Source organism: Aquarana catesbeiana, linkage group LG12 (genome assembly GCF_042186555.1).
Source record: "Aquarana catesbeiana isolate 2022-GZ linkage group LG12, ASM4218655v1, whole genome shotgun sequence".
Taxonomy (NCBI): domain Eukaryota; kingdom Metazoa; phylum Chordata; class Amphibia; order Anura; family Ranidae; genus Aquarana; species Aquarana catesbeiana.
Genome location: NC_133335.1, coordinates 235,468,161 through 235,485,929, shown reverse-complemented (window position 1 = coordinate 235,485,929; position 17,769 = coordinate 235,468,161). Strand labels below are relative to the sequence as shown.

The following is a 17,769-nucleotide window of genomic DNA, read 5'->3' as shown; positions in this document are numbered from 1 at the left end:
ATCGCTTCTCAGCCTGATACAAAGTCACCATAAAAGAATATTTACTACATTTTTTACAACTTGATTTTCATTACTGAACTCCAAGGGAGACGCATGTAATGGGCACAGCAGGTGTACAGACCCCGGGAACTCAGCCCAGGGATGGTGGGAACCCCCTCATAATGGGAACAGAAGTTGTACAGACCAGGGAACTCAGCCCAGGGATGGTGGGAACCCCCTCATAATGGGCACAGCGGGGTGTACAGACCCGGGAACTCAGCCCAGGGATGGTGGGGAACCCCTCATAATGGGCACACATCGGGTGTACAGACCTGGGGAACTCAGCACAGGGGATGGTGGGAACCTCTCATAATGGGCACATCGGGTGTATAGACCCGGGAACTCAGCACAGGGATGGTGGGGAACTCCTCATAAATGGGCATAAGCAGGTGTACAGACCCGGGGAACCCAGCACAGGGATGGTGAGAACCCCTCATAATGGGCACAGCGGGTGTACAGACCCAGGAACTCAGCCCAGGGGATGGTGGGAAGCCCCTCATAATTGGCACAGCGGGTTGTACAGGCCTGGGAACTCAGCACAGGGATGGTGGGGATCCCCTCATAATGGGCACAGCGGGTGTACAGACCCGGGGAACTCAGCCACAGGGATGGTGGGGATCCCCCTCATAATGGGCAACAGCGGGCGTACAGACCAAAGGAAACTCAGCACACGGGATGGTGGGGAACCCCCTCATAATGGGCACAGCGGGGTGTGTACAGACCCGGGGAACTCAGCACAGGGATGGTGGGAACCCCTCATAATGGGCACAACAGAAGTTCAGATCCGGGAACTGCTATTAGTACGCATGATGACATCATAGAAACATGTGACATCCTGCTATCAGTACACATGATGACATCATAGAACATGTGACATCCTGCTATCAGTACACATGATGACATCATAGAACATGTGACATCCCTGCTCAATGTACACATGATGACTTCTCACAGCCTCAGCTGCAAATGTTTCATAATGTTAAAGTTTAAAAACAAAACTTCCTCCTCTCTGTTTGTGTATCTTGTTTTACCTAAATATTTGTATTGCCTCGCAATCTCAATAACAAGGAAAACAAGAATCTCATATTTTGCAGTTCCTCTGTGATGATTGTATCAGTTTTCAGTTCTAGGGTGACAACACTTCAATATGTGGGGGCAACACTGCAGATTAGGGTTAGAATGTCTGCCCTGCAGCTCTGGAGTCCTCGGACCTAGGACACTATCTGCATGTCCCCCCCCCCCCCCCCCCCACAAGATGTATAAGCACTATGCACCAGCAAAAAATCCCCCCCCCCCAAAAAAATAAATAAATCGACCACTAATATGCATGCTCACCCCCTAAACCTAAATCCCCCCTCCTCTCCTCCTACAAATCCGTACCCTGCTGATATCACCTCCTCCCAGCACAAATCTTTGCCCGACCCCCCCTCCCCCACCCCATCCAGCTCATATCCTCTCCCCCCCCCCCCCCCCATATGCCCCCAGCCCAAATCCCTCCCCAAAACAATGTCACCTTACTAGCACAAATCCTCTACCCCTTAAATTTCCCCATCCAAGCACAAATCCCCCCCCAGCACAAATTCCCCTCCCCCCAATTTCCCATCCTAGCACAAGTCCCCCCCCCCCCCCCTTATCATCCCTACTAGCACAAATACCCCCCCACCCCCCCCAACAAAAAAAATTTTCCCCTCTACCGTATTACTTTTATAGCAAAAATCCCCCCCTCCTAGCACAAATCCTCTTCCCCCACTCCACCCCCTCCCCAACACAAATCAACCAAATCACTACCCCTAGCACACCTCCCTAAATTTCACCTCCGAGGACAATTCTTACCCCCTGTTATTCCCCAAATCCCCCCCCCCCAATATCCCTGGAGTTCCCCCTCACCGCACATGATACCATAGTGTCCAGGGCAGTTGCCCCTCCTGCCCCACCCCTTGTCTCCGACCCTGGTCATCAGATTGTAAGCTCCTTTAGAGCATGGACTGATGTCGATAGATCGACTTGTGTACAACCAGGCTGCCCCATACATGGGGTCAAAATTCAGCTGGTCTCTCTGGAATTTCGAATCATGTATGGCCAGCAAGTGAAGCTCCACTCAAAAGGGGAAGTTCCGCTTAAAGCATTCCTCTCCCCCCTCCTATGCCAACGTCATTTTTTTTTTTTTTTTTTTTGGGGGTGGGGGGGAGCAGGTACCTAGTTTGTACTTTTCTCCCACTTTCGCTCGGGCTACCTAGGCGACTCGAGCGGAAGTTCTCCTCTCCCCCCTCCCTCCCTGCAATCTTCGGGGGACACGTCACAGGTCCGAGAAGATTGCCCCGACCATTGAGGAGGCGCACCGCGGCTCGCGCATACACGTGTACACATCCAGCTGTGAAGACGCAAGCTGTCCACACTTGTAATGCCGGCGCTGGGGAGAGGCGAGGGGAGAGCAGCGACGAGCGGTTTGGGTGTCCGCATCGCTGGACCGTGGGACGGGTGAACGTGTGTTTATTAAGAGTCAGCAGATACACTTTTTTTGTAGCTGATGACTTTTAATTAAACACAAAAACGGCTGGAACTCTGCTTTAAGGCTTCATGCATACTGTAGGCCCCATTCACACTTATACGACACCGTCATGCGACTTTGGATCCCACATTTGTGTGAAAAGTCGCACCCCATGCATTCCAATGAGTTTTGTTCATATCTGTGTGACTTAACCTCTTCCTGACCACTCCATAGCAGATTTACTGCTACTGGGTGGCTGATCTATGCAGAATCATATATATATATATATATATATATATATATATATATGTATATATATAATTCTGCACTTCGGGGGATGTCCGATGGGAACCGCCGATACGTTCAGCACTCTGACAGAATGACAGCCTGCCTATGTAACCTTTTCATGCGTGTGATGGACTCACCTGGGACAGAGGCTTTTGGAGGGGACTGAATGCTGGCCTCTTGCCTACTGATTATGGGCCCTGGATTTTGGGGGAACGGTGCTCTTTGTGAGCTGTATGCCTGGGGACCCCTTGAGGTGGTGTTACTTTGGATTCAGATCCCATATCCCCCCCAAGACACACAGACTCTGGGAACCCTGGATATGCCATATTAGAAATAGTGACTGATTCATACTGTTGGGACACATACTGTTAGAAGATGCTGATGTCATCACCTCTAGCCACCTGTCTGTCTGTTGTCTGCTGTAATGTAAATAAGTCTAGTATGGCTTCTAATGCCGCGTACACACGGTCGGACTTTTCAGCTACAAAAGTCCGACAGCCCGTCCAACAGACTTTCGACGGACTTTTGGCGGACTTTCAACAGACTTTCTAACGACCGGGACTTGCCTACACACGATCACACCAAAGTCCGACGGATTCGTACGTGATGACGTACACCGGACTAAAATAAGGAAGTTGATAGCCAGTAGCCAATAGCTGCCCTGGCGTGGGTTTTTGCCCGTCGGACTAGCATACAGACGAGCGGATTTCTGGGTCCCACGGAGTTACGATGTAAAGATTTGAAGCATGTTCCCAAATCTAAAGTCCGTCAGATTTGCGACTGGAAAAGTCCGCTGAAGGTCCGGTGAAGCCCACACACGATCGGATGGTCCGTCGGCGTCCGTCGGACAAGTCCGGTTGAAAAGTCCGCTCGTGTGTACGCGGCATAAGAGTCTTTCACCCATTGTTGGTTGTGCTAATTAACCCTGCAATTGTAGGAAGGAGTTCTGTGTTGATATCTATGATAATGTGTATTGTATAGTCAGTGAGCTAGGAGACGTCAAGGCTGCCCTGAAAGGTCATAATCTCTGAGTCACCAAGTCTGTGTAAATGATTAGTAAACTAGCTCATGTTAATTAGGTTTCTGGTTACAGTTTGTATTGTCAGCCTGCTGTATATATTTGTGTGTCATCTCAAATAAAACAGTCCATGTTCAGCAACCAAACCAGTATTGTCTTGTTTTCTGTTTGTTAGCGGTTGGAATATCTGATATCTTATATTCAGACTGGGAGGAAGCGGTATATGACGAAAGCACTTGACGAAACGTGTGGGACGTTTCGTTACAATGCCTAGGCCTATTTCTGACATTTGTTGCTTACAAGTTAAAATCTGTATTATTTGCTAGAAAATTACTTGGACCCCCCAAAACATTATATATATATATTTTTTTTTTAGCAGAGACCCTAGAGAATACAATGGCGATTATTGCAATCTTTTATGTCAAAACGGTATTTGCGCAGCGGTCTTTCAAAGACAATTTATTAGGAAAAAATACACTTTCATGAATTAAAAAAAAACCTAAACATTAAAGTTAGCACAATTTTTCTGTATAATGTGAAAGATGATGTTACGCTGAGTAAACAGACACCTCACATGTCACGCTTTGAAATTGCGCACGCTTGTGGAATGGCGACAAACTATGGTACCTAAAAAATCTCCATAGGCGACGCTTTAACCGCTTGCCGACCAGCCCGCCGTCATTATACTGCGGCAGGTCAGGGCGATCCGGCGAAATGTCGTAGCTGTACGTCGGTCCCTTTAAGCGGGATAGCAGGCGTGCGTGCGCGCCCGCTGCGCTGCGGGGGTCCCGATGCGCATGGTCGGCAGTCGCGATGACCCCCCGGCCAACGCGTGATCGCGGGGCACGAGAGGCAGAACAGGGACATGTGTGTGTGTGTGTGTGTGTGTAAACACACAAATCTCTGTTCTGTGAGGAGAGGAGGGAGAGATTGTGAAGTTCCTACAAGCTGGGAACCATGATCTGTCATCTCCCCCAGTCAGTCCCCTCCCCCCCCACAGTTAGAACACACGAGGGGAACACAGTTAACCCCTTGATTGCCCCCTAGTGTTAACACCCTTCACTGCCAGTGACATTGATAGTAATCAGTGCATTTTTATCTGATCGCTGTATAATTGTCAATGGGTCCCAAAAAAAGTGTCCGATGCGTCCGCCGTAATGTTGCAGTACCGATAAAAATCAGCATTACTATTAAAAAAATAAATAAATAAATAAAAATGCCTTAAATCTTTCCCCTATCTTTAAGACGCTATAACTTTTACGCAAACCAATCAGTATACGCGTATTGGGATTTTTATTACCAAAAATCATGTAGAAGAATACGTATTGGCCTAAACTGAGGAAAAAATTAGCTTTTTTTAAAAAAAAAAATTGGGGATATTTATTATAGCAAAAAAGTACAAAATATTGTGTTTTTTTTTTTTTTTTTAAATTGGCTCTATTTTGTTTATAGCGCAAAAAATAAAAAACGCCGAGGTGATCAAATACCACCAAAAGAAAGCTCTATTTGCGGGGGGGGAGGTCAATTTTGTTTGAGTGCAACACGCGCGACCGCGCAATTGTCAGTTACAGCGACGCAGTGCCCGAATCGCAAAAAACGGCCCGGTCATTCAGCAGCCAATCTTCCGGGGCTGAAGTGGTTAAAAAAAATTAATAATAACGGTTACCAGGTTAGAGTTACAGAGGAGGTCTTTTGCTAGAATTATTGCTCTGAAGATCGCGGCGATACCTCAACATGTGTGGTTCGAACACCGTTTACATATGCGGGGTGCGACTTACATATGCGTATTCCTTGCTGCGCGAGCACGGAGGACAGGGGGGGCGCTTAAAAAAAAAAAATTAAAAAAAACTTTTTTTTTTTTTTTTTTTTTTTTTTTTTTTTTACATTGTCCCTTTAAAAAAAAAAAACAATTCTGATCACTTTTATTGCTGTCACAAGGAATGTAAACATCCCTTGTGACAGTAATAGGTGGTGACAGGTCCTCTTTATCCCCTTCCCGCCGACCGAACGCACACTATGCGTCCTCGGCTTTCCGGGGTTATACCGGGATGATGCCCGCAGCTGCAGGCATCATCCCGGTACCGTTGTTTTCAGCGGGCGATCGGCTACCCGAATATAACAACCGATGCGGCTAAAAAGCCGCTCGGCCTGTTATACCGGAGGAGCGGGAGGGGACATCCCCCCCCCTCCCCGCCGCCTCCCGCCGCTGTTACCCCGGGCCTCCCGTGCGATCGGGAGGCCCGGGTGTCCATTCGGAATCTCCGGCGGCTGGGGGCGGGGCTGGAACGAAGCTGTGAGCGGCTTCGTTCCAGCCTTCTAATTGTAAACGCGGAAGCGACGTCATGACGTCACTTCCCGTTTACTCGGCTGCCAATGGCGCCGAATTTAAAAAAGTACACAGTATTCAGAATCGCCGTTTTCGGCGATCTGAATACTTTGAAGTGTAAAGGAGGGATGGGGGGTCTTTTAGACCCCCGATCCCTCCATAAAGAGTACCTGTCACCACCTATTACTTTCACAAGGGATGTTTACATTGCTTGTGACAGCAATAAAAGTAAAAAAAAAAAAAAAAAATTTTAAACACAATTTATAAAAGTACAAAAATAAATAAAATAAATAAAAAAAAAAAAATAATAATTTTTAAAGCGCCCCCGTCCCCGCGAGCTCGCGCAGCGAAGAAAACGCATACGGAAGTCGCCCGCCCGCATATGTAAACGGTGTTCAAACCACACATGTGAGGTATCGCCGCGATCGTCAGAGCGAGAGCAATAATTCTAGCCCTAGACCTCCTCTGTAGCTCAAACCTGGTAACCGTAAAAAATTTTTAAAGCGTCACCTATGGAAATTCATAGGTACCGTAGTTCGTCGCCATTCCACGAGTGCGTGCAATTATAAAGGGTGACATGTTTGGTATCTATTTACTCGGCGTAACATCATCTTTCACATTATACAAAAAAATTGGGGTAACTTTACTGTTTGGATTTTTTAAAATTCATGAAAGTGTCACTTTTCCAAAAATTTGCGTTTAAAACACCGCTGCACAAATACCGTGTGATAAAAAATATTGCAACAATCGCCATTTTATTCTTTAGACTCTCTTCTAAAAAAATATATATAATGTTTGGGGGTTCTAAGTAATTTTCTAGCAAAAAATACGGATTTTAACTTGTAAACACCAAATTTCAAAAATAGGCTTAGTCATGAAAGGGTTAAGGAGAGATCAGGGGGTCAGTATTCAGATCATCAAAAACGGCGATTCTGAATCCTGTCATTTTTTTTTTTTTAAATCGGCGCCATTGAGTACAGGAGACATGGATTATGTGTTCCTGTAAAGCCGGAACACGGATCTAGGTCTTCAAATAGTCAAAGCACCCCCCCCCCTCCCCCCACACTTAGTAAACACTCTCTAGGCACACATTTAACCCTTTGATCACCCCTGACATAACTCCTTCCCAGCCAGTGTCATTAGTACAGTGACAGTGCATATTTTTTTTTTGAGACTGATCACTGTATTAGTGGCAATGGGTCCCCAAAAAAGTGTCCACCGCAATATCGCAGTCCCGCTATACGTCGCTGATCGCCGCCATTACTAGTGAAAAAAAAAAAAATCCGGTAGTTTGTAGACGCTATAACTTTTGCACAGACCAATCAATATACGATTATTGGGATTTTTTTTTTACAAAAAAACATGTAGCAGAATACATATCGGCCTAAATTGATGAAGAAATTTGATTTTTTTACATTTTTTTAGTTGGATGCGTTTTATAGCAGAAAGTAAAAAAATGTTGTTGTTTTTTTTTTTCAAAATTGTCGGTCGTTTTTTGTTTATAGCGTAAAAAATTTTTAAAAATGCAGAGGTGATCAAATACCACCGAACTAAAGCTCTATTTGTGGGGGGGGGAAGAAACAAAAGTTATTTGGACACAGCGTCGCACGACCGCGCAATTGTCAGTTAAAGTAATGTGAAAAAAAAATGGCCTGGTCAGGAAGTGGGGAGGGGGGTATACCTTGCGGAGCTGAAGTGGTTAAAGCCGCACGCGACTTAACAGTAGTTCCTGCACTACTTTGGTCCGGCTTTCATGCGACACGAGGGCCATAGACTTCCATGCAAACCCTCAAAAGTCGCATGAACGTCGCACCTGAATTATATACATGATACTTTGTATATCGCACAAAGATCACACGGGTCAAAGCCAGAATCGCATCAGGTCCAAAAGTTGCATCAGGTCGTATTGTAAAAATCGTCACTGGAAATCATAGATGTGTGAATGCAGCTTTAGGCTCGATTCACATCTGTGCATGTTGCTTTTGAGCGTTTCTGCAGTGTTTGTTGCGGTGATTGCCGCGTTTTTGAGCAGTGTTTTTACAGCGTTTTTGCGGCGTTTTTGACGCGTTTTGCGTTTTTTCTTTTTTTTTTTATTGTACAGGTTTTTTTATACTGTATACAGTGGTAGTAAAAAAAAAAAGCCAAAAACGCAAAACGCATCAAAAACGACGCAAAAATGACGCAAAAACGCTGTAAAAACGCTGTACTTGTGTTTTTGATGCTGGTCCATTGAATTCTTTTACATGCAAAACGTTGCATTTTGCATGAAAAAAAGTCCCCCGACCCTTTTCCAAAAACGCAGAGGCACAAAAAATGCATTGATGTGTTCCATAGGAACCCATGTTAAAAAATCCCCATGCATTTCTGCAAAATGCATCAAAAAAACGCGCTAGTGTGAATGGAGCCTTAGTCACGTTTTTTTTTTTTTTTTTTTGCAAATGCATTTAGGTGCGTCAGATGCTTGGGTTGTTTACTCATTTCCATTGGCCAGGCTATTAACCACTTCAGCCCCGGAAGGATTTACCTTCGTTAAAAGAGGAACTGCAGTCTGCTCACATAATTTGTAATAAAAAATAAAACATCTTTGCCATTCTGAAGCTTCCCTCCAACCACTTTACGTTTTATTTTATATATATATATATATATATATATACTGCGATTCTGTATTAGCCAAATATGCTGCAGAAATCTCCCTCCACTGAGTCTGGCTGCAGCCATTTTAACTGTGGGCAGCTGAAGCTGCTGCCTATTCACTTCCTGGACTTACACAGAGGCACGCCTCCAGCTCTGCAGCTCTCATCGGCCCTCTTATGACTCACCCCCCCCCCCCCCCCTCCCTTCCTGGCAAACTCTCACGAGAGTGAGAGAGAGAGCTGTGCATGATATCATAAGCCTAGACCAGTGATGGTGAACCTTGGGCACCCCAGGTGTTTTGGAACTACATTTCCCATGATGCTCTGGCACTCTGCAGTGTAGTGGAGCATCATGGGAAATGTAGTTCCAAAACATCTGGGGGGGGGGCAAGGTTCACCATCACTGGCCTGGACTAATGACCAGACAAGAAGCAGGAAGTGAGCTGTATAAGTGTTTTACTGGCCAAAAAAAAAAATGTGTTACTTACTATCCAAAGTTAAAACAACAAAAACAAGGGCAGAAGACATAATAGATGGAAAGATGAAAAAAGTCCCGGGATTCCGGCCAGGATAATTTTTTTTAAAGTCAGCAGCTACAAACACTGTAGCTGCTGACTTTAAATAAGTACTCACCTGTCCTGGGTGCCGCGATGCCGGACGACCGAGGCCGACCCGTCCCTCGGCTCTTGGGTCCGCCATCCTAAGTAAGGGAAACAGGCCGGGTTGCCTTGCGGCTTCACTGCCAGTTTCCTACTGCGCACGCGCGAGCGGCGCGGCGCTCTGTGAACGGCCCCCGTGGTTTTCTGGGAACACACACAGTTCCCAGAAGGCAACAGGGCCGCTCACCGAGGAGCAGAACACGCCGCGGAATAGGAAGAGGCAGATTAGGAAGACTGCCTAGCAACAAGGGTTTAGGTAAGTTTAAAAAAAAATTTTTTCAAATGTTTTTATTTTTTTTTTATTTTATTTTTTTTACGATTTTTCATGCAATTTTTTACTTTAGGGTGGCCTTCCACTTTAATGACCAGGCCATTTTTTGCGATACGGCACTGCGTCACTTTAACTGACAATTGCGCGGTCGTGCGGCCGCTGCGCCCAAACAAATTTGACGTCCTTTCCCCCCCCCCCCACAAATAGAGCTTTCTTTTGGTGGTAATTGATCACCTCTGCGGTTTTTATTTTGGCGCAATAAACAAAAAAGACTGAAAATTTCAGAAAAAAAAAAAACAATATTTTTTACTTTTTGCTATAAAACATACCCACCCCAAAAAAAAAAGTGTAAAAAAAACAATTTTTTTTTCATCAATTCATGCTGATCCAGTGGTTTCCGTGTTTTGTTCCAGGTCTGCGACCCAAACAATTCTGACCCCCCCAAAGGCAGAGGACAGCCAGATATCAAGCAGTTTCAGGAGTTCAGCCATGTTTGTCTATGGGTTATGGGTTTTGCTTCCTGTAAAGTAAGTTGCCATTACACACAATGCCTGCTCATTGCAGCCGTCATCTAGGGAACTATTCCTTTACCCTTCTCGCCGTTGGTCGCCTCGATCTGCTTCCATAATCTCCTTGTTTCCCGCGTTCTGTTACATTGTAGCGGCTCCGTTACTGACATGTCAGCGGATCACCATGACTGAGGTCTGTACACCCCGGGTAGAAGAGCTGACACTTTCCTTTGCATTTCTTGTGGTTTCCTCTCTGCTAGATGTATGCGCATCACAACTTCCCCTCTGAACTTATTAGTGACACCAGTGCACAGGAGGGGGAGAGGTCCAAACAAGGTAAGTGAGTGTCAGAGGTGACAACCTTCCTAATTCAATGTAAGGGACGAGGCCAGGGGGGAGAGCCGGTCATCTGGATTGAAAGGACGACGATTCACATTGCTGACAGGCCTGGGGAAAAAGGATCTTTATTGTTTTACAAAAGTGACAGTTATTTTCAGTCCAATGAGATTTCAAAATGACAGTCACATGGCTGAACATGACGGGCCTTATCCCATAGCTCCCAACTGTCCCTGATTTGGAGCAATGTCCCTCTTTCCTCCTCATTTGTCCCTCATTTTGGTCTGATCTATATAGTTGTATATAAAATGCACTTTGTATCTATCAAAAAGTGTTTCCCAGAGCTAAACCTTTCATCTGATTTCTAAATTGCTGCATTTGTAAATTGCAAAAGCCAATATAAAGGAATAGTAGTGGTAAAAAAAAGCACTTGTGGGTTTAACCCATCTTGTTATTTTGTACAGTTCTCCTTTAAGTGGGCGTGGCAAGGGGTGTGTCCTATGCCTGCATACTTTTGCTGAGAGGTGTCCCTCATTCCCATCTCAAAATGTTGGGAGGTATGCTCTTACCCCCTCTCACCCCCCTCTTACCCTCCCCTCTCTCTCCCTCTCTCTCTTCTCTCTCTTTCTCTCTCTCCCCCCCCTCTCTCTCCCTTACCCCCCCTCTCTCTCTCTCTCTCTCTCTCTCTCTCTCACCCCCCCCCTCTCTCTCTCTCTCTCTCTCTCTCACCCCCTCTCTCTCTCTCTTACCCTCCCCCTCTCTCTTCTCTCCCTTACCCCTTTCTCTCTCTTACCCTCCCCCCCTCTCTCTCTTCTCTCCCTTACCCCCCTCTCTCTCTCTCTCTCTCTCTCTCTCTCTCTTCTCTCTCTCTCTCTCTCACCCCTCTCTCTCTCTCTCTCTCTCTCTCTTACCCCCCCCCTCTCTCTCTCTCTCTCTCTCTCTCACACCCCCCCCCTCTCTTGTTCTTTGTACAGTTCTCCTTTAAGGGGGCGTGACAAGGGGGTGTGTCCTATGCTTGCATACTTTTGCTGCTAGGTGTCCCTCATTCCCATCTCAAAAAGTTGGGAGGTATGGGGGGGTCAGGATAACATCATACCTCCAACATTTTGAGATGGGAATGAGGGACAACTACTAGCAAACATACAGAAAAAAACCTTGGATTGCATAGTTTGATCCAGAAACATGCTTGTAATCCTACAAGCATGTCTGATCTGTATAGTTGTATATAAAATGCACTTCTTATCTTTCAAAAAGTGTTTCCCTGCGCTATACTTTTCATCCAATTCCTAAATTGCTGCATTTGTAAATTTTAAAAGCCAAAATAAAGGAATAGTAGTGGTAAAAAAAAAAAAAAAAAAAAAGCCCTTGTGGATTTAATTAACCTTTTTTTTGGGTTACTTCTCTCTTAAGGGGGTGTGGCAGGGGGACGTGTCCTATACCTACATACAGTAAAACCTTGGTTTGAGAGTAACTTGGTTTGAGAGCGCTTTGCAAGACAAATAAAACTTGAAAATAAATTTTGACTTGAGATATACAAGCGATGTCTCGATATACAAGCCTTGTGGAGGCTTCCATTTGTGGATGGACATTTTATGGTTACACAACCTGATCACATTGCTATAATCTCTTTATATGGACTATAAACTGAAGGCCCTATGAATAAAATGGTTGGGGAACAAATCATTTGAGTTTCCATTATTTCTTATGGGGAAATTTGCTTTGATATACTACAAGCATGTTTCGGGAACTAACTATGCTCGCAATCCAAGGTTTTACTGTATGTTTGCTAGTAGTTGTCCCTCATTCCCATCTCAAAATGTTGGGAGGTATATTATCCTGACCCCATACCTCCCAACTTTTTGAGATGGGAATGAGGGACACCTAGCTTCTCGGCCTTTTGGCTAATATCAAGTGTAGTATCTGTTCTTATCAGTTTCCAGAGGAGGCGCTGTGTCACTCTCGTTGGGAGGGCCAGCAAATCCAATGGTGTTATAGTGCCTGGAAGGGCGGTACTCAGCAGGGACTACGCCGTGTTGCCCGACAGTATACTGGGGACCGGCCAATGGTTGAGCTTGAGCCGTCTGGAAGGTGCTCCTGGTAGGGATGGGTGCTGCATCTTGGTCTGGCCAGAGGGTCCCTGGCCTTCTGGCCTGGATTGTGGTAGCTCTAGATACGGACAGTTATTTGGGTAGAGAACGCCCCCCCCGAGTGCTGGAGGGGGGATTGGTTAGTATCTGCTAGAGGTCGACCGATATATCGGCCGATATTTGGCTTTTTTTACTTAATCGGCATGGCCAATTGTGCTGATAAAAAAAGCCGATTATAACTTCAGCGGGGACTTGCAAAATGACTTCTATAGAAGTCAATTGCAAGTTGTCTGAAGTTTGTCTTCTCTCCTCCTCTGGGCAGCCAAGTCTGATAAGAAGATACATTGTATCTCTTCGGGTTCTTTTATCAATGAGCTGAACTCTGTGTGTAGAATTTCTCAGTTTAACCATTTAAAGACTAAATCTTTTCTGACACTTGTTGCTTACAGGTAAAAATCCTGTATTTTCTGCTAGAAAATCACTTGGAACCCCCAAACATTATATATATATATTTTTTTTTAGCAGAGACCCTAGGGAATAAAATAGCGGTTGTTGCAATATTTTATGTCACACGGTATTTGCGCAGCGGTCTTTCAAACACATTTTTTTTTTTTTTAAATACACTAATTAAAAAAAAAAAAAATAAGCAGTAAAGTTAGCCCATTTTTTTCGTCCAAAAGTTTTGATTACCTGTTTTTGTGTATTTAATATTTAAGATATAGTTATTTTTTTTTAAATCTAAATTCTACATACAAGTGAACTGATTGGAGGTTTGTTTTGTTCAATAAATGTTTAAATGTAAAAAATTTTCTGTATCACTTATTACTTAAGGTTGCTTTCACACTGGAGCGGGCAGGCGTTGACGGTAAAACGCTGTTAGTTTTAGCGGCGCTTTACCGTCATTTTAGCGGCGCTATGCGGCTGCTAGCGGGGGCGCTTATAACCCAGCTAGCGGCCGAGGAAGGGGTTAAATGCACTCGTGAAGTGCTGCTGCCGAAACGCTTTGCAGGCGCTTCGGCAGCGGTGCGCATTCATTTCAATGGGCAGGAGTGGTGGAGGAGCGGTATACACCGCTCCAAAGATGCTGCTTGCAGGACTTTTTTTTTAACATCCTGCCAGCGCATCGCCTCAGTGTGAAAGCACTCGGGATATCACACTGAGACTGCAGGGGAGCCGTTTTACAGGCACTTTACAGGTGCTATTTTTAGCCCAAAAGCGCCTAAAAAACGCCCCAGTGTGAAAGGGGTCTAACTGTTAGATTTTATGAGATGAAGGGGGAAAAAAAAAGAAAAAAAAAAATCGGCCTAATATATCGGCCCAAAAAAATCGGCATCATATATCAGCCATCGGCCATCGCGATTTCTAAATATCGGCATCGGCCAGAGAAAAACCCATATCGGTCGACCTCTAGTATCTACCCGAATGTGAAATTGGAAGGAGTGATGGGAGCGACGGTGGAGCCTTAGGGGCAAGGACTCTCACCGAGCTCCCTGAACTTCATGCCTTTTCTGTCTGCGGTGGGGGCTGCCGTGGTCTAGCCTGTGGGCCAGGGTTGGTCTTGAAAGCCTATGGAGTAGTGCCCCTGGAGTGGCAGTCCAGGGGTGCCATAAGATCACTGTGAGTGGCAGTCACTTTGATTTGAGGCACCATGGTCGCTGCACCATAGAACACGCTTTTTTTTGCACCTGCCTTTTGGGCCGGGCCTTTTGGCTAGGACCAGAGGAATTTTTTATTCCTGGCCGGAGGGCCTGGTCGTTGTTTTACACAATGGCCACTTCTTTCACTCTCCTCTCCACTATCCCTTCCCCCACTTTTTATTTATTTTGAAACCTGTGTTGTCACGTCTTGTTTTTCACGTTTGTCTCCCTGTGTGATGAGTAAGGATGCGGGTCCTCGGGCCAGCCCTGAAAGTCTTGGGAAGGGGTGGACATGGCCATTTGGCTTAGTTTGCCCTCTCTCATGGGGTCTCCTTTCGGAGGAGCCCCACCTAGTACTTGGGGGGGTCCTGTTTCGGCAGGCCCTCCAGAGAACGGGGTCTGTCTGGTTCCGGCCAGATAGACCACAGTAAAGTACCCTTGTCCCCGTCTGGAGCCTAACGCCCCGGGGGATCAGGGAATTGGCAGGTCTGTGTACCCGTGGCACTTTTTTGTGAGCACTCTTTATGTGCACGTTTTTTATGCACCGGGTGAAGTTTTTTTTTGTGTGTGTTTTGCACGCCATTGGCTTTCAAAAAAAAAAAAGAGGGACACCTAGCAGCAAAAGTATGCATGCATAGGACACCCCCCCTTGCCACACCCCCTTAAAGGAGAATTGTACAAAAAACAAGAGAGGGGGTAAGAGAGACAGAGAGAGAAGAGAGGGGGGGGGAGAGAGAGAGAGGGGGGTAAGAGAGACAGAGAGAGGAGAGAGAGGGGGGGGAGAGAGAGAGAGGGGGGTAAGAGAGACAGAGAGAGGAGAGAGGGGGGGAGAGAGGAGAAAGAGAGAGGGGTAAGGGAGAGAGAGAGGGGGGTAAGAGAAAGAGGGGGGCAAGAGGGGGTAAGAGCATACCTCCCAACTTTTTGAGATGGGAATGAGGGACACCTCTCAGCAAAAGTATGCAGGCATAGAACACACCCCTTGCCACGCCCCCTTAAAGGAGAATTGTACAAAAAACAAGATTGGTTAAACCCACAAGTGCTTTTTTTTACCACTAATATTCCTTTATATTGGCTTTTGGAATCTACAAATGCAGCAATTTAGAAATCAGATGAAAGGTTTAGCGCTGGAAAACACTTTTTGATAGATACAAAGTGCATTTTATATACAACTATATAGATCAGATCAAAATGAGGGACAAATGAGGAGGAATGAGGGACAGAGGGACATTGCTCCAAATCAGGGACAGTCCCTCGAAATCAGGGACAGTTGGGAGCTATGTGACCCTGACATAGAGCTTAGCGAATTGATGCCTTACAAGGCCTCATGCACACTGGGCTGGCTTTTACAGATGTTCGACTTTTTTTTTTTTTTCAGGGGGACCTGTAAACGCACCTCTATGTGGTAGAGCCTAATGCCGCGTACACACGACCGGACTTTCCATCAGAATAGACTCCGACGGTCTTTCCGACGGAGTTCCACTCAAACTAACTTGACTACACACGATATCACCAAAGTCCGATCGTTTAGAACCCGATGACGTACGACGGGACTAAAAAAAGGAAGTTCAATAGCCAGCAGCTGCCCTTGCGTCGTTTTTAGTCCGTCGGAATAGCATACAGCCGAACAGTTTTCCCGATAGGAATTGATTCCGTTGGAAAGACTTGAAACGTGTTCTGTTTCTAGGTCCGTCAGAATTTTAGAAAGAAAAAGTCAGATGAAGCCCACACACGATCAGAATGTCCAACGGAATGATTCCATCGGACCTTTTCTGCCAGAAAGTCCAGTCGTGTGTACGCGGCATAAGGGATTGATTTACTAAAACTGGAGAGTGCAAAATCTGGTGCAGCTCTGCATGCGAGCCAATCAGCTTCTAACTTCAGCTTGTTCAATTAAAGTGGTTGTAAAGACACAAGGTTCATTCTATGTATGAAGGTAAAAAACTTTCTATGTGCAGCAGCCCGCCCTAAGACTTACCTGAGCCCCCCTCTCGATCCAGCGATGTCCATGAGAGCTTTGCCTCTCCGGGTACTCGCACTTATGATTGGCTTTTGGCAGCAGCGGGAGCCATTGGCTCTTACTGCTGTCAATCACAGCCAGTAAGCCAATCAGGTGATGGAGAGGGCGGGGACGAGCGGGTGAATGGACACACGGAGCCGTGGGTGATGAGCGCGCCTGCTTGGGTGACCCCCCCCCAGAGCAAGCTGCTTGCTCTGGGGTCACTTGACAGGAGGGAGGAGCCAGGTGCACCGGCGAGGGACCCGAGAAGAGGAGGAACCGGGCTGCTCTGTGCAAAATCATTCCATAGAGCAGGTACGTATAACATGTTAGTTATTTAAAAAAATTAAATAACCAAGGCTTTAAAGTGTAAGTTCACCTTTACAGAAAAATCTGTAAGGTGGACTTACACAGGACCCCCTCCTCACAGGATCCCCTCTTCACCCCACCCTTTGTCCCCCTCCTGTAGGGGTACGTTTAGGAGATTAGGCTCCAGGGATTTCTAAGCCCCGGAGCCGTGAGGCTCAGAAAGGGAGATCGACGCGCTGCAGGTCAACGGGACATAAAATCCCAATAAAATACATTTACGTTTTTGGTTGTAAAAATGACAAAATGTGGAAATTTTAAGGGGTATGAATACTTTTTCAAGGCACGGGATATTACCAAAAGTATTGGGACACCTGCCTTTACATGCACATGAACTTTAATGACATCCCAGTCTTAGCCCGTAGGGTTCAACATTGAGTTGGTCCACCCTTTGCAGCTATAACAGCTTCAACTCTTCTGGGAAGGCCGTTCACAAGGTTTAGGAGTGTGTCTATGGGAATGTCTGAACATTCTTCCAAAAGAGCATTTGTGAGGTCAGGCACTGATGTTGGACAAGAAGGTCTGGCTCGCAGTCTCCGCTCTAATTCATCCCAAAGATGTTCTGTCAGGTTAAGGTCAGGACTCTGTAGGCCAGTCAAGTTCCTCCACCCCAAACTCACTCATCCATGTCTGTATGGACCTTGGGCAGGTCATCATTGGTGCAGGCAGGGCCAGGACAAGGGGTGGGCAGGAGGGACAGCTGCCCTGGGAGTGCTGGTATCATGTGAGGTGGTGGGGCGCTGGGTGGAGAGTTCCTACCTACAAGCTGAAAGGAGTAGTGACGGCAGCTTCACTACTCTTGTCAGCTTAGCATTGGAGAAAACAGGCCTGATCTGGACAGAGCCTGGAGGAGGTGCAGGTTGTGCTCTCTCTCTCTCCTGCCACCACAGCATTCTGGAATCAGGATTGCCAGATCGCCACTGTGCACTGTGCACTGGTTTTTACCCGACCCCATCTCCTTCCAGCCAAGAATGTGGCTAGAGGGCAGGTAAGCAGATATCGCACAGTGGCAATCTGAAAGGAGGGTGAACGCGTCACGTTGCGTTTTCTGAATGGTCCCGCTGTCTTCTGGGACCTGTGTGTCTCCCAGAAGGCAGCAGGGGGGAAGGAGGAGAG

General features: G+C 46.3%; 2 protein-coding genes and 1 pseudogene across 3 annotated transcripts in view; 2 read left to right on the top strand and 1 right to left on the bottom strand.

The window, feature by feature from the left end:
* The window catches only part of TMC6 (transmembrane channel like 6), a 58,673-nt gene extending 48,151 nt beyond the window's left edge, over window positions 1-10,522 (bottom strand). Inside the window, exon 1 of the mRNA XM_073606933.1 lies at window positions 10,317-10,522. The gene's annotated coding sequence lies outside the window, so the exon portion shown is untranslated. The remainder of the gene's footprint in view (window positions 1-10,316) is intronic.
* Window positions 10,303-17,769, top strand: part of TMC8 (transmembrane channel like 8) — a 59,058-nt gene continuing 51,591 nt past the window's right edge. For both annotated transcript variants that reach the window (XM_073606935.1, XM_073606934.1), the window contains exon 1: window positions 10,303-10,567. The gene's annotated coding sequence lies outside the window, so the exon portion shown is untranslated. The remainder of the gene's footprint in view (window positions 10,568-17,769) is intronic.
* On the top strand, window positions 12,449-12,552 carry LOC141114650 (U2 spliceosomal RNA; annotated as a pseudogene).